Source organism: Equus asinus, chromosome 30 (assembly GCF_041296235.1).
Source record: "Equus asinus isolate D_3611 breed Donkey chromosome 30, EquAss-T2T_v2, whole genome shotgun sequence".
NCBI classification, from domain to species: Eukaryota; Metazoa; Chordata; class Mammalia; order Perissodactyla; family Equidae; genus Equus; species Equus asinus.
Window position 1 is genome coordinate 23,801,212 of NC_091819.1, and position 21,029 is coordinate 23,822,240.

Genomic DNA, 21,029 nt, shown 5'->3' on the forward strand with positions numbered 1-21,029 from the left:
CACAGACTCATAACACAAGGTGGAATAAGATGTGAGAAAAACAACTTAGGAGGGGAAAAAGAATGGGACTGAATCGGTTTAGTCTAAGGAAATAAGAGGCGATCAGAAAAGGGACTATCTTATCCATGAGCTTTTGAATACGAACCTCATGGTAACCACTAAACAAAAAGCAGAACAAGGCTGGCTCCATGGCCGAGTGGTTAAGTTCGCGCACTCTGCTGCAGCAGCCCAGGGTTCGAATCCTGGGTGTGGACATGGCACTGCTCGTCAGGCCATGTTGAGGTGGCGTCCCACATCCCACAACTAGAAGGACCTGCAACTAAGATATACAACTGTGTATGGGGGGGTGGGGGCGGGTTTGGGGAGATAAAGCAGAAAAAAAAAAAGCAGAACAGAGATACAAATAATAAATAAGGAGAAAACAAAGAAACATAGCACAAAAAAACTACATAACTTGACTGGTAGACCAAAATACACAGGATGAGAAACCAAGGAAATGCAGGAGAACCAGAAAATAAGTGATAAAATGGCAGCATTTAACCCTCATATATCAATAATCACCCTAAATGTAAGTGGATTGAATTCTCCAATAAAAAGACACACAGTGGCAAGATGGATTAAAGAACAAGACCCAACAACATGCTGCCTCCAGGAAACATATCTCAGCTCCAATGACAAACACAGGCTCAGAATGAAGGGATGGAAGGTGATACTCCAAGCTAATGGCAAACAAAAGAAAGCAGGTGTTGCCATACTTATATCAGACAAAGTAGACTTCAAGATAAGACAGGCAAAGAGAGACAAAGAGGGGTAGTATATAATGATCAAAGGGACAGTCCATCAAGAAGAAATAACACTTGTAAATATCTATGCACCCAACACAGGATTACCAAAGTACATAAAGCAACTATTAACAAACCTAAAAAAAGATATTAGTAATAACACAACAATGGTAGAGGACCTCAACACTCCACTGACATCAATGGATAGATCATCCAGACAGAAAATCAACAAGGAAACAGTGGAACTAAATGAAAAGCTAGACTAGTTGGACTTAATAGACATATATAGAACACTTGATCCAAAAACAGCAGGATACACATTCTTCTCAAGTATGCACAGAACATTCTCAAGGATAGACCATATGTTGGGAAACAAGGCAACCCTCTGTAAATCCAAGATGATTGAAATAATAACAAGCATGTTTTCTGATCACAATGCTATAAAGCTAGAAATTAATTACAAGAAAAAACTGAGAAAGAGACAAAGATGTGGAGACTAAACAACATGCAGTTGAACAAGCAATGGATCATTGAAGAAATTAAAGGAGAAATCAAAAAATATCTGGAGACAAATGAAAATGAAAACATACCATACCAACTCATAGAGGATGCCCTATTAAGAGGGAAATTCATCACAGTACAGGCTCACCTTAACAGACAAGACAAAGCCCACAAAGCAATCTCAAACTACACCTAATTGAATTAGAAAAAGAAGAACAAAGCCCAAAGTCAGCAGAAGGAGAGAAATAATAAAAATCAGAGCCCAAATAAATGCTATTGAAACAAAAAAGGCAGTAGAAAGGATCAATGAAACAAAGAGCTGGTTCTCTGAGAAGATAAATAAAACTGACAAACTCCTAGCCAGATTTACAAAGAAAAAAAGAGAGAAGGTTCAAATAAATGAAATCAGAAATGAAAGAGGATAAATAACAACAAATATCACAGAAATACAATAGATTATAAGAGAATACTATGAAAAACTATATGCCAACAAAATGGACAATCTAGAGGAAATGGATAAGTTCGTAGACTCTTACAATCTCCCAAAGCTGAATCAAGAAGAAATAGAGAATCTGAACAGCCCAATCACAAGTAAACAGATTGAACAGTAATCGAAAGCATCCCAAAGAATAAAACCTAGGACCAGACGGCTTCCCTGGGGAATTCTACCAAACTTTCAGAGAGGGTTTAATACCTATCCTTCTCAAGCTATTCCAAAAAATTATGCTTCCTAACATATTCTACGAGGCCAATATCACTCTGATACCAAACCCTGACAAGGACAACACAAAAAAGGAAACCTACAGGCCAATATTGCTGATGAACATAAATGCAAAAATCCTCAACAAAATATTGGCAACCTGAATACAGCGATATATCAAAAAAGATCATACATCATGGTCAAGTGGGATTTATACCAGGGACACAGGGATGGTTCAACATCCACGAATCAATCAATGTGATACACCACATTAACAAAATGAGGAACAAAAAACACATGATCATCTCAGTAGACACAGAGAAATCATTTGACAAAATCCGACAGCCATTTTTATTAAAAACTCTTAACAAAATGTGGATAGAAGGAAATTACTTCAACATAATAAAGGCCATATATGACAAACCCACAGCCAAAATCATACTCAATGAGGAAAAACTGAACACTATCCCTCTAAGAACAGGAACAAGACAGGGATGCCCACTCTCACCACTCTTATTCAACATAGTACTGGAGGTTTTGACCAGGGCAATTAGACAAGAGAAAGGAATGAAAGGAATCCAAATAGGGAGGGAAGAAGTGAAACTCTCCCTGTTTGCAGATGACATGATCTTATATATAGAAAACCCTAAAGAATCCATTGGAAAACTATTAGAAATAATTAACAACTACAGTAAAGTTGCAGGGTACAAAATCAACTTACAAAAATGAGTTGCATTTCTGTACTCTAATAGCCAACTTATAGAAAGAGAACTCAAGAATACAATTCCATTTACAATCACAACAAAAAGAATAAAGTACCTAAGAACAAATTTAACTAAGGAGGTGAAGGACTTATACAATGAAAACTATAAGACATTATTGAAAGAAATAGATAATGACATAAAGAGATGGAATGAGATTCCATGCACAGGGATTGGAAGAATAAACATAGTTAAAATGTCCATACTACCTAAAGCAATCTACAGATTCAACACAATCCCAATCAGAATCCCAATGATATTCTTCACAGAAATAGAACAAAAAAATCCTAAAATTCATATGGGGCAACCAAAGACCCCAAATTGCTGAAGCAATCCTGAGAAAAAAGAACAAAGTTGGAGGTATCACAATCCCTGACTTCAAAATGTACTACAAAGCCATTGTGATCAAAAAAGCATGGTACTGGTACAAAAACAGACACACAGATCAGTGGAACAGAACTGAAAGCCCAGAAATAAAACCGCACATTTATGGACAGCTAATCTTCGACAAAGGAGCCAAGAACAATGAAGAAAAGAAAACCTCTTCAATAAATGGTGTTGGGAAAACTGGACAGCCACACGCAAAAGAATGAAAGTAGACCATTATCTCATACCATTCACAAAAATAAACTCAAAATGGATCAAAGACTTGAAGATAAGTCCTGAAACCATCAAAGCCCTGGAAGATAATTTAGGTAGTACACTCTTTGACATTGAACTTTAAAGGATCTTCTCGAAAAACATGTCTTCTCAGACGAGGGAAACAAAAGAAAAAATAAAAAAGTGTGACTTCATCAGACTAAAGAGCTTCTGCAAGGCAAAAGAAACTAGGATCAGAACAAAAAGACAACCTATCAATTGGGAGAAAATATTTGCAAATCATATATCTGATAAGGAGTTAATCTCCATAATATACAAGGAACTCACACAACTGAACAACAAAAAAACAAACAGCCCAGTCAAAAAATGGGTAGAGGAGATGAACAGACATTTTTCCAAAGAAGATATACAGATAGCCAATAAACACATGAAAAGATGTTCAACATCACTAATCTTCAGGGAAATGCAAATCAAAACTACACTAAGATACCACCTTACACCTGTTAAAATGGCTATAATCACTAGAACTAAAAATAACAAATGTTGGAGAGGGTGTGGAGAGAAGGGAGCCCTCATACACTGCTGGTGGAAATGTAAACTGGTGCAGCCACTATGGAAAACAGTATGGAGAGGCCTCAAAAAGCTTAAAATAGAAATACCGTATGACCCAGCTATCTCACTACTGGGTATCTACCCAAACAACTTGAAATCAACAATCCGAAGTAACACATGCACCCATATGTTCATTGCAGCACTATTCACAATAGTCAAGACATGGAAACAATCCAAGTGCCCATCAACTGACAATCGGATAGAGAAGGTGTAGTATATATATATATACAATGGAATAGTACTCAGCCATAAAAAAGACAAAATCATCCTATTTGCATCAACATGGATGGACCTGGAGGGAATTATGCTAAGCAAAATAAGCCAGACTGAGAAAGACACCAGATGATTTCACTCATATGTGGAATATAAGCAAACACATGGACAAAGGAAACAGTTCAGTGGTCACCAGGGGAAGGGGGGTGGGGGGTGGGCACACGGGGTGAAGGGGAGCACTTATGTGGTGACAGACAAGAAATAAGGTACAACTGAAATTTCACAATGATGTAAACTATTATGAACTCAAAAAAAAAAACCTCCTAGAACTAATAGGTAATTATGGCAAGTTTGCGGGATACAAGGTTAATATACAAAAGTTGGTCACTTTCTTATAAACCAGCCATGAACAAGTAGAATTTGAAATTAAAACACAATACCATTTACTCTAGCACCACAAAAAATAAATACTTAGGCATAAATATAACAAAATATGTACAAGACCTATATAGGAAAACCACAAAACTCTAATGGAAGATATCAAAGAAAAGTTAAATAAGTGGAGACAGAGTCCATGTTCTCTCTCTCTCACGTCTTGATAGGAAGACTCAATATCGTCAAGATATCAGTTCTTCCCAACTTGACCTTTAGATTCAATATAATCTCAATCAAAATTTCACCAAGTTATTTTGTGGATATTAACTGACTCTAAAGTTTATATGGAGAGGCAAAATACCCAGAATAGTCAACACAATATTGAAGGAGAAAAACAAAGTTGGAGGACTGACATTACCTGACTTCAATACTTACTATAAAGGTTCAGTAATCAGGACAGTGTGGTATTGATGAAATCATAGACAACTAGTTCAATGAAACAGAATAGAAAAAGCCTAGAAAGGTACCCACATATATATAGTTAACTGATCTTTGACAAAGGAGCATAGGAAATACAACAGAGAATAGTCTTTTCAACAAGTGGCGCTGGAACAATAGGACATCCACATGCAGAAAAATGAACCTACACACAGACTTTACATTCTTCACAAAAATTAACTCAAAATGGATCAAAGACCTAAAAGTAAAATGCAAAACTATAAAACGCCTAGAACATAACATGGCAGAACACCTCGATGACCTTAGGTATGGTGATGACTTTTAATATACAAAGCCATGACCCATGAAAGAAGGATTGCTAAGCTGGACTCCATTAAAATTAAAAGTTCTGCTCTGTGAAAGACAATGTCAAGAGAATGAGAAGACAAGCCACAGACTGGGAGAAAATATTTGCAATAAACATGTCTGATAAAAGACTGTCATAAAAAATATACAAAGAACTCTTAAAACAACACTAAGAAAACAAACCACTTCACTAAAAAATGGGCCAAAAACCTTAAGCAAAGAAGATATACAGATGGCAAATAAGCATATGAAAAGATACTCCACATTACATGTCACTAGAGAAGTGCAAATGGAAACAACGATAACATACCACTACACACCTATTAGAATGGCCAAAATCTGGAACACTGACAACACCAAATGCTGATGAGGATCTGGGGCAACAGGAACTCTCACTCATTGCTGGTGGGAGTGCAAAATGGTACAGCCACTTTGGAAGACAGCTTGGCAGCTTCTTACAGACCTAAATATACTCTTAGCATACGATCCAGCAATCACGGTCCTTGGTATTTACCCAAACGAGTTGAAAACTTATGTCTCCACAAAAGAATGCACATAGATGTTTATAAGCAGCTTTATTCATAATTGCCCAAACTTGGAACCAACCAAGATGTCCTTCAGTAGGTGGATAGATAAATAAACAGTGGTATATCCAGACTATTATTCAGTGCTAAAAATAAATGAGCTATCAAGCCATGAAAAGACATGGAAGAATCTTAAATGCATATTGCTAAGTAAGAGAAGCCAATCTGAAAAGGCTACATCCTATATGATTCCAACAATATGATAATTCTGGAAAAGGTAAAACTATGGAGCCAGTAGAAAGATCAACAGTGGCCAGCTGTTAGGGAAAAGGAGGGATGAACAGGCAGAGCATAGAGGATTTTTAGGGCAGTGAAACTATTCTGTATGATAAAATAATTGTGGATACCTGTCATTATACATTTGTCAAAATCCATAGCGTACAGCACACCAAGAGTGTGTGTTACTTATGGACTCTGGGTGATAATGACATGACAGTGACATTTATCAATTGTAACAGATGTTCCACTCTGGTGGGTGATGTTGATAGTGGGCGAGGGGGCAGGGAGTATATGGAAAATCTGTGTACCTTATGCTCAATTTTGCTGTGAACCTAACACTGCTCTAAAAGATATAGTATTTTAAAAAGGACAAGGAATAGACTGGGAGAAAATATTTGCAAAGCACATACCCAACAAAAGACTTATATCCAGACTATTAAAAAAAAACTTTCTAAACTCAACAGTTAGAAAAAAACCGATCCGACTAGAAAATGGCAACAGACTTGGACTCTTCACTGAAGAGGGTACATGGCTGGCACATAAGCACACAAAAAGATGTTCCACATCCTTAACCATCAAGAAAATGCAGATTAATGGTACTGGTACAAAAACAGGTGCACAGATCAATGGAACAGAATTGAAAGCCCAGAAATAAAATCACACATCTATGGACAGCTTATCTTTGACAACGGAGCTGAGGGCATACAATGGAGAAAAGAAAGTCTTTTCAACAAATGGTGCTGGGAAAACTGGAAAGCTACATGTAAAAGAATGAAAATTGACCATTCTTTTTCACCATTCACCAAAATAAACTCAAAATGGATCAAAGACCTAAAGGTGAGACCTGAAACCATAAGGCTTCTGGAAGAAAACGTAGGCAGTACACTCTTTGACATCAGTATTAAAAGGATCTTTTCAGACACCATGTCTTCTCAGAGAAGGGAAACAATAGAAAGAATAAACAAATGGGACTTCATCAGACTAAAGAGCTTCCTCAAGGCAAGTGAAAACAGGATTGAAACAAAAAAACAACCCACTAACTGGGAAAAAATATTTGCAAGTCATATATCTGACAAAGGCTTAATATCCATAATATATAAAGAACTCTCACAACTCAACAACAAAACATCAAACAACCCAATCAAAAAATGGGCTGGAGACATGAACAGACATTTCTCCAAAGAAGATATACTGATGGCCGATAGGCACATGAAAAGATGCTCATCATCGCTGATCATCAGGGAAATACAAATCAAAAGTACACTAAGATATCACCTTACACCCGTTAGAATAACAAAAATATCTAAAACTAATAGTAACAAATGTTGGAGAGGTTGCGGAGAAAAAGGAACCCTCATACACTGCTGGTGGGAATGCAAACTGGTGCAGCCACTATGGAAAACAGTATGGGGATTCCTCAAAAAATTAAAAATAGAACTACCATACGATCCAGCCATGCCACTACTCGGTATTTATCCAAAGAGCTTGAAGCAGCAATCCCAAAAGTCCTATGCACCCCAATGTTCATTGCAGCATTATTTACAATAGCCAAGACATGGAAGCAACCTAAGTGCCCAGCAACAGACGAATGGATAAAGAAGATGTGGTACATATATACAATGGAATACTACTCAGCTGCAAAACAGAACAAAATCATTCCATTTGCAATAATATGGATGGACCTTGAGGGAATTATGTTAAGTGAAATAAGCCAGCAAGAGAAGGATAATCTGTGTATGACTCCACTCATATGAGGAATTTAAAATTATGGACTAAGAACAGTTTAGTGGATACCAGGGGAAAGGTGGGGTGGGGGGTGGGCACAAAGGGTGAAGTGGTGCACCTACAACATGACTGACAAACATTAATGTACAGCTGAAATTTCACAAGATTGTAACCTATCAATAACTCAATAAAAAAAAAAAAAAAAAGCTAAAACCAGGGGCCGGCCCAGTGGCCGAGCAGTTAAGTTCGCACCCTCCACTTCGGGGGCCCAGGGTTTCGCCAGTTCGGAGCCTGGGTGCGGACATGGCACCACTTAAAAAAAAAAAAAAAGAAAATGCAGATTAAACCCACAATAGATATCATCACATATCTACTACACCAACTAAAATAAAAAATAAAGTCAATACAAATGCTGATGAGATTAGGGAGAAACTGGATCCCTCATTTGTTGCTGGTGGGAATGTAAAATGGTACAACTATTCTGGTAAACAGTTTGGCAGTTTCTTTTAAAGTTATATATTTACCATACAACTTAGCAATGCCACTCCTGAGTACTGACCCAAAGAGAAATGAAAATTTGTGTTCAGTCAAAAGCTCATATATGAATGTTCATAGCAGTTCTATTTATAATCACCAGAAGCTGGAAACCTCCTAAATGTCCTTCAAAGGGTAAATGGACATGCAAACTGTGGTACATCCATACCATGGAATACTACTCAGGAATAAAAAGGAATGAGCTATTGAAACACTCTAATGCGAATGAATCTCAAATACATTATGATAAGTGCGATTTACATACTGTGAGATTCTGTTTATATTACATTCTGGAAAAGGCAAAACTATAGGGACAGAAAATAGATCGGTGAGTGCCAGGGGCTGAAGGTAGGAGGAAGGATTGACTACTAACTGGTATAGGGGTATATTTTAGGATAGTGGAAGTATTCTACGTCTTAATTGTGGTATTGTTTACAGAAGTGTATAGATTTGTCAAAACTCTCAGAATGACCAGCCAGGTGGATGACGATGTTGTTCACTGAAATTGGGATGGCTAGGGGAATGGCGACTTTCAGGGAGGTTTGGAATCGAGAGTCCTTTTCCAGACATGTTAAGTTTGAGAAGACCGTTAGATACTCAAGTAGAAATGATATGTATCACCCTGGAGTTCAGGAGAGAAGTCAGAAATGGAAGTATAATTTGGGCTTCATTAGCATTTCGAGGGTATTTTTACATCATAATCACATCACCAACAGTCACCAGATCAATGTCACCTTTGCTATTTCTACACTGGGTGGTGTAGATCCAGAGTACTTCCTTAGTCTTGATATAAATGGGGATGAGACAGAGTTATTTCCTCCACATTACTCAGGACTAAATCTAGATATATCTGGTCAAAGCCCTGTAAACGGAACCTTTACCTTTGACCTACCTATTTTCTGAGCATCAAGTTGCAGCTCAAAACAGGGCTAAGACCTTGAAAATTTGAACCACTGCAAGCTATGAAAGAATGCCAGATTCGATTGGTCCTATAAAAGTGATTTATTGGACACATGCATGCATGCGTATGATTCATAAGTATTTTCAGCAAATTGAAAACATATTTTAAACGTATGGAAATTAGCAGAAATAAAAATGAGCAGTAAATGGCAAGAGGAATAACATCCTAGATTTGTGGCTTCATGGAAGTAAAAAACAAATTGCTAAAACAAATCCATCCTACGTAAATAAAAAGGTAAAAGGAAAAGTCAGATCTAATTGACTCTATATTTGCACTTCTGTAGCCAGAAGCATTTTGTTTTTTGTTTTGTCTTGGAATTGGTTCCCTTATATAACACATGTCAAAATAGCTGGAAAAATGTGATTAACTATTGCCAGCTGAAATTCTTGTCCCACGAGGACAGCTCCCTTCTGGCTTCTTATTTTCTTTTCATATTTTGGGCACCGTGAGCTAGTGGTTGGAGCATGGGCAGGCAGACAGCATGGCTCTGCAGGAGAGAATTCCAGGGTTGGGCCTTCTAAGTTTGCAGCTATCCTTAATTTACTTAGTCTTCCTGCCAGAGCCCCTTAAAGACTCGCTGTGGTCTCACTCAGGGTGTGGTCAGCAGGAATTTTGCCATAAACTAGATTCCTGCAGGAGCCCGATCTTGCTAAAGTGTAAGTTGGATGTCAAGCAAGAGGGAAAGGTGAACGAAAGTAGTTTCATAGACTTGGGCACCACACTAAGGCCTTTGCCTAGATTTCCTCCATCCACTGAAGAAGGATAGCGTTGTACATGTTCAGAGCCTAATTTCTAGGGGAGGTTTTGAACAAACATAGAGCCAAATTCTAATCCTGGTTCCACCAAATGTGCTGTTTTGAGCGTCTAGCAACCTCTCAATTTCCCAGTAAATTCTCTACAATGAAGCTCATACATGTGGTTAGAACATTCCTTTGATAGAAGTGTATTAGGAAGGAACACATTCGAAACGGATAACATAGTTTTTGCCACATAGGTATTCATAAAAAATTTTGAATTGAGTTCTTTAGATGACTGGAAAACAATACTAAGGGATGTTTGCAAAACCATGATGGGAAATAAGAGAAATAATCTCTAAAAGTCCTTTCGTTTTTAGGGTGCTAAGTAAATCTCAAGATATCGACATGCTCCCTCCTGTATGTCTCAAATACTGTCCTCTCTCGCTCATACTAGATTCCTTTTCTTTATCTTCAATCAGTTGATCAATATTTATAGAACATTTTCAATATAACTGGCACCATAAGATGCACCAGAGAGGATCCAGAAGATACGGAACGTGCGGTCCTTGCACAAAAGGAGTTTGTAATACTAAGGTTCAAAGCAGCAGCGAGCAATGTAACATTATCTAAGTATTTTATCTATACTTTATAGACATAGTCAGAATCTGAGGCAAGAGAAGTCACTGAAGATTAGAGTGCTTAGGAAAAGCTTTATGAGTTTCATCTTTGTCCTGGGGAGGAAGGTGGGGAAGGAGGAAGGTCAAGAGTGGAATCCTGAAACTTGGAGGCTGGAGGAAACCAGCACCATTTCCGACTAAGTAGGCAGTTGTGTAACCAAGTTTAAAGGGCCAAGACAAGTAGATCTGTCAAAATGGGATAGCAAGATAGTCTAGACTATGCCGTCCAATGTGGTAGCCACTAGTCATATGTGCCTATTTAAATATAAATTAAGTAAAATTAAAATTTCAGTTCTTCAATTTTGCCACATTCAAATGCTCAATGGTCATATGTGGCTAGTGGTACCATACTGGGCAGTTCAAATGTAAAATGTTTTATATCTGATGATGTTTCCATCATTATGAAAAGTTCTCTGGGACAGTGCAGGTCTAGAACCATGGAGGTGTGAAGCGAGAGGCAGGAGAGCAGAGCTTGAAAGATTTCCCCAAGCTGATTGGCATGTTGCTGCAGCTGATTTCTATATGCTTTTTGTGGCCACAAGATGTCCAAAATCCAAAGGGAGTTTAATTTAACAAATGTACACTGAATACCTACTAATACAAGGCTAGATGATTTGAGAGACACGAAAGTGAGTAAGGCAGATCCCAGTCCTCAGGGAGCTCCCTGAGGGAAGAAAAGATGTGTACACAAATAACCATAATACAAAATAAAAAATGATAAGCATCCCAAGAGGGGTACAATTAAAGCATGTAGGAGTTCAAAGAAAGGACAGATTACTTCTACCTGAAGCTTTCAAAGAAGCCTCTGAAATACGGCACTGAACCTTGAAAAGGCAGTGGGATGTGGTGGAAAAATCCCTGGGAAGCAAGAGACCAGAGATAATCTGTAGGCTTAGTTACGCCCTAACTAACTGTGCGACTTTGGGTAAGTCAGGCTCCAGACCTCAGTTTCTTTATCAGCTGAGGCAGAGGAGCAAAGGAGAAATCAATTTCCAAATGGAGTGCCCAATGCAAGCAAAGGTACAGAAATACATGGGTGTGTGTGCAAGAAATTGAATAGTCTAATTAATACTGGAGTGCAACCACAATACTACTACCTTATAACTTATTCCTGGGCATTACATAATTCTAAGACATCCCCCCAAATTTTGTTTTCAAAAATGAGAAGCCACCATCACAAAAACAAAAGCTAGATTTTGGTAATGTCTTTTTTCCTCCCGGCTTTATTGACGTGTAACATTGTCTAAGTCTGAGGTGTAAAACGTGTTGATTTGATATACTTATATATTGCAAAATGATGACCACCACAGCGCTTCCTAACTCCTCCATCACGTCACATAATTAACTTTTCTTTCTTGTGATGAGAACATTGAAGATCTACTCTCTTAGCAACTTTCAATATATAATGCAGTGTCATTAACCATAATTACCACGCTGTACATTAGATCCCCAGAACCTGGGCATCTCATAACTGGAAGTTTGTGCCCCTTCACCAACAGCTTCCATTTCTCCCACACCCAGCCCCTAGTAGCCACTGCCCTACTGTCTGCTTCTATGAGTCTGGCTTTTTTAGATTCCACACATAAGTGAGATACAGTATTTGTCTTTCTCTGAATGACTTGTTTCGCCTAGCATAATGCCCTCAAGATCCATTCACGTTGTCACAAATGGCAAGATTTCCCTCTTTCTCATGACTGAATAATTTTCCATTGTATATTTTTTGTATATACCGCATCTTCTTTATCCATTCATCTGTCGATGGACACTTAGGTTGTCTCCATGTCTTGGCTGTTGTGACTAATGCTGCAATGAATATGGGAGTGCAGATATCTCTTCACGATCCTGTTTCCATTTTCTTTGGATACATATCCAGAAGTGGAATTGCTGGATCATACAGTAGTTCTATTTTTAATTTTTTGAGGAGTCTTTACACTGTTTCCCATAGTGGCTGTACCAGTTTATGTTCCCACCAACAGTGCAAAATGGATCTCGTTTCTCCCCAGACTCACCAACACTTATCTCTTGTCTTTTTGATGACAGGCATTCTAACGGGTGTGAGATGATAGCTCATTGTGGTTTTGATTTGCATTTCTCTGACGACTAGTGATGTCAAATGCTTTTTCGAGTACCTGTTGGCTATCTGTATGTCTCCTTTGGAAAAATGTCTATTCAATTCCTCTGTCCATTTCTTAAGCAGATTGTTTAGTCTTTTTGCCATTGATTTCTATGAGTTCTTTACAAATTTTGGGTATTAACCCTTTATAAGATATATGATCTGCAAATATTTTCTCCCACCTTATAGGTTACCTTTTCATTTTGTTGCTTGTTTCCTTTGCTGTACAGAAGATTTGTTTTATATAGTGCCACTTATTAATTTTTGCTTTTATTACTTGTGCTTTTGATATCATATGTAAAAAATTGCTACCAAGACCAGTCTCAAAGAGCTCTTCCCCTATGTTTTTTTCTAGGAGTTTTACAGTTCCAAGTCTTATGTTTAAGTCTTTAATCCATTTTGAGTTAATTTTTAATTTTTTTATTAATGTTCATTTTGAGTTAATTTTTGTGAGTGGTGTAAGATAGGGTTCCAATTTCATTCTTCTGCAAGTGGCTGTCCAGTTTTCCAACACCATTTATTGAAGAGACTATTCTTTCCCCATTGAGTATTCTTTGTTCCCCTGTCAAATATTAGTTGACCTTATATGCAAGAGTTTATTTCTGGGCTCTCGATTCTGTTGCATTCGTCTATATGTCTATTTTTATGCCAGTTCCATACTGTTTTGATTACTATAGCTTTGTAGTATAGTTTGAAAACAGAAAGTGTGATGCCTCCAGCTTTGTTCTTTCTCAGGATTGCTTTGGCTCTTTGGGGTCTTTCGTGGTTTCATCTGGTAATGTCTTGATAGTTCAGATCAAACAGGAGAAGCAAAGCAGAGAATGGAAGCAATTGTACTGGAGTTTAAACATGGTTTTTAAGTGGAGCTGGAGAATGACTCTACTAATTTGGACCCCTTTGGGAAGAGGCTGTTATTCATGAAATACATGAGTGAGAGCCACACTTTGGGAAACAAGAGATAAAATTACAGGACATTTCTGAGGGGCAAAAAAAAGCAAGTCAGAGTCTGAATCTGAGAAATCACATTGAACAGGCTGTTAAAGGGTGAAGCTGACATGAAAAGAGAAAAGCCAAGAACATGGTAGTTAAAATAAAACGTAGCTCAAATGTGGAATGTGGAGTCCCTTGTTAAGAAGCAGACAGAAAACAGTGCGTCAGTGAACCACCGGCTCAGCAGGTTTGTGGAGCTCTCTCTCTGGAATGGATACGAGCAGAGAGAGAAATGTTTCTGTTTTGCAGCTGCACCAAAGCATCTGTCAGTAGTTCCATTATCATTTTCTCGTGTATATATTTTTACATCCACACAGAAAGATTAGAGTAGGTAAAAATATACGCTCTGTATGTACAAATATACTAAAATATTTATTTAATGGTTAAAATGAAAAATTCTTAGAAATTGTTTTTCTAACTCTACAGCTCCCCACTGGCCAAGGGCACATTTCTCAGTCCCTTAATCTTCATCTAAAAACCTGAAAATAAGTTCCAATGCAAGCCAAGGGAAGAGACACTGCTGTTATAAATAGAGATGTTATGTGATCATCTAACCATCCAAATTTTTAAAATAGATTGAAGTTCTACTCTCTCCAAGATTTATAGAATTTGCTTTAAAAATACATGTGAATTTTGTATTACGTATATGGCTGCAATCCATGCCCATATTTGTGCAGGAGCTCTTAAATCCAGACTGATGTCACCTTTTCCACACCAATCTAGTGCTTCAGACGACTGTCATTACCATATGAGATTAACCAGGAAAGGTTAATTGTTAGGTACCATAATTAAGTGAGTGGAACTAGCTTTTGTTTGACAAAATCCGTGATTCAATTACATGGGTTTTTTGCCAATCTTCCCTTTTTTTTTTTTTTCTCCCCAAAGCCCCAGTACAAAGTTGTATATCCGTCTAGTTCCCCCTATGTGGGATGCTGCCACAGCTTGGTTGATGAGCAGCATGTAGGTCCGCGCTCAGGATCTGAACCAGTGAACCCTGGGCTGCCAAAGTGGAGCGCACGAACTTAACCACTACACCACTGGGCAGGTCCCCTCTATTTATCTTTGATGTTGCACAGTTTCACTAAGATGTGTGGTTGTATGTTTATCCTGTTTGGCACTCTATATGACCCTTCAATCTTAGATCTCAGATGATTCTTTAACTGTGAAACATTCTTAGCCATTACCTCTTAAAAATTGCTTCTCCACCATTTCTTCCATTCTCGTCTTCTAGAACTCCTTGTGGACATATGTTGAAGCCCATCAGTTGATTCTGTCTATCTCTTAACTGCTTTCTCACATTTTTTATCTCTTGTTTCTCTGTCCTGTTTCCTGGGTGAAATCTCAGCATCCTCTTCAATTCACTAATTTTCTCTTGACCTCTTTCCAATCTAGATCTTATCTCATCCATTAGATTTTTATTTAATGACTCTATTTTTCATTTCCAAGATTTCTAGTTGTTCTTTTCAGTATCCATGCATTCTGATTTCATTTATGCTGGCATTTTTCTCATAATGTCTTGCCCTTTTTTTTAATGGAAGTTATTCCTACATATACCTCTTTGAACATTCTAAACATATTAGACCTCTCCTCAGATGGTTCCATAAAATTGGTTTCAACAGGAATAAATTTATGTTCTTATTTTTCGTTTTGTTGGCTGTCTTTCTCAGCACTGGGTTTTGGTTGAGGAGCTCGTTTTGAGACTGGGCTTACATTCCCTCTGTCTGTGTGTCTCTCTTTCTCTTCTTCCCTCTGCTCCCAGGGAGTGTGCTGTCCCCTCCCTGTCTAGTGGTTTTGTGATGGTCTTCACTCTGCACTTGGCTCCCTGGACTCCAGCTCAGACCCAGACCTACCGATGGAGCTTCAGAGATCCAGCCCACGGTGATACAGAGGACAACACAGATCCAGGCACCAAGCTAGGCAGTTGGCTGCTCCCTTTCCTAGTACAAGGTTATATCTGTGTCCTCTCTCTCCCTGAAGTCCACAGTTTGCTAAAAGCTATAGCCCCGGGCAGGAATAGCTTCTATTTTAGTCTCCTTGCATGAGTAGGAGGAGCCTGCCTCTGCCTCCGGCTTCAAGCAGAGAGCCTGGCTTCAGTCTCCCATCTCGGCATGGAACTCTTATTTTAATTTACTCTGGAAGAGCCAAACTCTAGCTAATATTGCCTGGTTCCAGACCTAGAGCCCAGTAAGCTAGTGGCTTCCGCTTAGCTCATAGCTTTGCATTTCTGTCCCAATCCTGGGTCACAGAAGTGTTTATTTAGTTTTTAAGCTTGATAAATTTTATTTATCACTGCTATGAATTTGGAGTAAGGATGTGTCAAAGAACGAACTTTCAGAGCTGCCTGGACTAGGTTTGCATGCCAACTTCTTTAGTAAACTGAAGACTCTGCACCGCGTTCAGTTCAATCTAGGCCACTTCTAGACAAGAACAGAACTTAGTCTGTGACTACGTCACAACCAAAATAATGTCAAAAGCATAGTTGTTTAAATATTTTATCTTAATACCTGATTATCTGATGATTAGCTTGATTATCAAGTGATCTAATTCAGTTGACATGATATTGAAAATATCAAACTTTCCACCTTCCAGTTAATTTTCTCATGTACATTTTCATAGAATAACAAGCGTTGTTTCTTTTTTTTAAATGAAAAGCAAGATGGGGAAAATGTCATCTCTTAGCCTCTGAATTCTGGAATCTTCTAATGATTATTTTTACCAAGTAAATAAACCCAGGAGTAAATGAAATGTGGTTACTGCTTGTGCTTCCTGGAATTTCTTGCAGCCAACTCAGAATTATAGCATCTCAGCCTTGGAAGAAATTCTTCATATGACCACACTGAATTTTTTTCCTGTTGGTCTGCATCAAATTTGTGAAGGTTAGTGACTAAAAGGCTGAGACTTTAGAGTCTTGTGGGAAAAGTAACCGCCCACTTCAAAGGAAGTTCAGGATCTCGGCTAGTTGCTTTGAAAAGAATTCATTTCCATGAAAAATGTTCTGAAAACTTTTTGAGGGGAGCAGAGAGAGCAGAGAAGGCCATTTTCCCCTTCATTTTTTTCACTGAGGTAAAATTGGTATGTAACATTATATAAATTTCAGGCATACAACATGATTGGGTAGTGATCACCACCACAAGTCTAGTTACCATCCGTCACCGTACAATGCCCTCCTTCACCCATTTCACCTACCCAATGGAGTCGTGTTGCCAGTGGCATGCTGGTACGTGTTTAACAATCGGCTATCCAAGGGAAAAAACCAATTTGTAGTGTTTGCCAACTTCCACGGTGTAAATACTCCCACCATGGCTGATGTCAAACTATCAACGTGTCATCACCAAACACAGACTTGGAGGGAGGTGCCCATAACAGATTTTCTGGGAAGAGAGGACTAAGCTTCAGCACTCCACAGCAATAATGCCAAATCCAATAGGTACTTTCCAGACCTCAGCTTGACCTCTCAGCAGCATTCAGCATAGTTGCTTGCACCGTTATTGAAACACTCTCCCCTCGGCCTTTCTGCCAGCCATGCTGGCCCCTCCTCCCTTCCATGCTCAGGCTAATCTAAGTCTCACTGCCAGCTCTTGCTCCTCTCCTCAGCACTCCTTCTGAAGTCTGTTGCTCTTTTCTCTCTCCATTTTCCCCCTGGGTGATCTCATCCAGTCCCATAACTTTAAATACCACCAAAATGCTGTTAACTCCCATATTTTTATCTCCAGCCCAGACCTTTTTTCTGAGGTCCAGGCTTGTATATCCAACTGCCTACTCAGATATCTCAGAGGCAACTCCAACTTAACTTGTCCAAGACCGAACCATTGCTCCTCCTCCTCCTGTCTTCCTTATCTAAATAAATGGAACTACCATCTGTTCATTTGCTAAAGCCACAAACCAAGGAGTCATCTTTGCAAATTCCTTCTTCTTTGCTCATAGTAGCCAACCCGTTACCAAATGCTACTGAGTCCACTTTCAAAATCTTTCTCAAATCCATCAATATCTCTCCATCTCCAAGCCCCCTACCATCTCTTGAATGGTAAACAGTAACAGAGCTCCTAAGGACTAACCTGTCCTCTCCTCCTGCCCCTTCCTCTTGTGCTCCCCACAGGGGCCAGAGAGAGCTTTTAAACATGCTTTAAAACCTTCATTGGCTCCCCATTGCATTTAATAGAAAATAGAACATTCTTTCATGGCCTACAAGGGCCTGCATGACCAGATTTCAGTTGAATTCTGCAACCTCATTTCTTACCACTCTCCTCTTCATTTACTACACTCTGGCCACACAAGGTATTTTAGGTTCTCAACACATAAACTCTTCCTTGTCTCAGACCCTCCTAATTCTAAGTATTGATCTGTTTGCTTATTTCATGTCTATTTCCTCCACGAGACTTTAAGCTCCATGAGTGCAAGGACCATGTCTGTTATGCTGGTTGTATACCCAAGGCCTAGCCCATACTTGGTGCTCAATGACTATTTGTTGAAAAAAGTAATAAATACATGAATGAATGAAACATCAGATTTTCAGATAAACTTTTCCAGGTTATAAGTTTTGGATATGTAGAAAGGGGAGATTAAAGTGGCTGTTGACTCTGAAGGTTTTAGAATTCCGTGACTGACAAAAAATTCACAGTTCCTTTGATGGCAGCACTGATAGCAATACAAAGTTGGAATAATTTATCCTGAAAAGGAAGCCTAGAAAACAAACCAAGGAAGAGGATGAACTGTCCTGAGTGAGATTAAAATTCAAACCAAATGACCAAACAACACTACCACCAAGTAGATTTATGTTTATGAAGTGCTAAAAGAGGAAGTCCAGTATAGGGTTAGACCACATGCTCTGGAGTGGCAGATGATTTAACTTGCTGTGGGAACTTGAGTAAATTTCTTAGCCTCTCATTTTCTTCATCTGTAAAGCAAGGACTCTATTATCACAGGGTATCTTAGGGTGTTTGTGAGATGATGCATCAAAAACACATTCTACCACTGAATTTACTCTCACTTTAATTTACTTAATTTCTCCGAGCCCTAGTGTTTTCTTTTGTAGAATAATGTTTGTTCTTAACTTCTTTTAAGATGCTTCTGGTGCGAAGATTCTGTTGGATTCTCAGTCAGTCCTCTCTATCCACAGCTTCCGCACGGACAGAGACAGAGAGCTGACCAAAGGACTTGAGCGTCCGCGACTTTGGGATCCACAGGGGTTCTGGAACCAGTTACACATGGATACCGAGAGACAACTATGTATAGTTTCAATGCTCTCAAAGCCATCCCAACTCTCAGTTGATGTGTGGATGAAGGGCACTGCACTGGGTGGATCAGAACAGGTTGTATTTGGCACCGTTCTGTAAGGAGACTGCCCCTCTGGTCCTTCCGCACCCAGTACATCAAGGTCTAGAATCAACTTTAAACAAATGTTTTAAAAGTATTTATGGACTTTTCCCCCTTCTTTTCAGGAGTAACACGTGCTAGTAAGTATACTCCATTAGGGCAGGGACTGTATACATCTTTTTCTCTTTTACTTATTTTTTTAAATGTACTTTATTTTTTAGAGCAATTTTAGATTCATAGCAAAATTGAGCAAAGGGTAGAGCTTTCCCATATACTCCCTGTGCCGACACAAGCACAACATCCCCCACCGGAGTGGAACATTTGTTACAATTGGTGAACCTCCATAGACATCTCATTGTCACCCGAAGTCCATAGTTTACATTAGGGTTCACTCTTGGTGTTGCACATTCTATGTGTTTGGACAAATGTATAGTGACATGTATCCACCATTATACTATCATACGGAATAGTTTACAGCCCTAAGATCCCCTGTGCTTCTCCCCCAAACCCCTGGCGACCAGTGCTTTTTTTACTGTTTCCATAGTTTTGCCTTTTTCAGAATTATAATAGAGTTGGAATCATGCAGGATGTAGCCTTTTCAGCTGGTCTTCTTTCACTTAGTAATATGCATTTAAATTTCCTCCACGTCTTTTCACAGCTTTGTAGCCCATTTCTTTTTGGCACTAAATAATAGTCAATTGCCTAGACGTACCACTGTTTGTTTATCCATTCACCTACTGAAGGACATCTTGGTTGCTTCCAAGTTTTGACGATTATGAATAAAGCTGCTATAAACGTCCTCCTGCCAGTTTTTGTGTGGACATAAGTTTTCAACTCCTTTGGGTGACTGGAGCATGATTGCTGGATCATACGACAAGAGTATATTTAGTTTTTTTGTTTGTTTTTGCCAAGGAAGATTCACCCTGAGCTAACATGTGTGCCACTCTTCTTCTATTTTGTATGTGGGTTGCCAGCACAGCATGGCTGCCAACAAGTGGTATAGGTCTGCACCTGGGAACTGAACCTGGGCCACCAAAGCAGAGCATGCCAAACTTAACCACTAGACACAGGGACAGCCCCAGAGATTATTTAGTTTTGTAAGAAGCTGTCAAACTGTCTTCCAAAGTGGCTGCACCATTATGCATTTCTACCAGCAACGAATGAGAGTTCCCATTGCTCCACATCCCTGCCAGCTTTTGGTGTCTGGATTTTGGCCATTGTAATAGACGTGTTGTGCTATCTCATTGTTGTTTTCATTTGCATTTCCCTGATGACGTATAATGTGGAGCGTCTTTTCATATGCTTATTTGCCATCTGCATATCTTCTGTGGTGAGGTATTTTTTAAGGTCATTAGCCTCTTTTTTAATCCACTTGTTCATTTTCTTATTGTTGAGTTTTAATTTTTTTGTTTTTGTTTTTATCCAAATGATGCGTGCACATAATGTTGAAAAAAATCAAGTAATCTATAAGGCTTACTATGAAAATCAACATTTTCCTGAACCCACCTTTGTTTCCTACACCTTAGTGGCAATCCTCTCAACTGATTCATCTAACAATTACTACCGTATTTCTAAAAATAGGCTTATGTTGCTACTTCTTGATTTTTCAGTTCCAGGCATTATCTATTAACTTCCAACGTTGGAAAATGAGGACTTAGTGCTCTCTCACCATCACAGTCCTCCACCTGCATCTCATGTTCACTGTCTCCTCAGCCCCCATTCTACAATGTAGTTAAAATAAAATTTTGGTTAAATATTCCGTGTTTATACAGTTTTGACTATATGGCACAATTAACAGATAAGCCATGTAGTATACTGTGTTCACTTT

At 38.7% G+C, this 21,029-nt stretch overlaps 1 long non-coding RNA gene across 1 annotated transcript in view; it reads left to right on the forward strand.

Annotated features, from left to right (window-relative positions):
• Positions 1-20,159, forward strand: part of LOC139042579 (uncharacterized) — a 48,908-nt gene extending 28,749 nt beyond the window's left edge. The window contains exon 3 of the long non-coding RNA XR_011499479.1: positions 19,005-20,159. This is a non-coding gene — a long non-coding RNA (uncharacterized lncRNA). The remainder of the gene's footprint in view (positions 1-19,004) is intronic.
• The last annotated feature ends 870 nt before the right edge of the window (positions 20,160-21,029 follow it).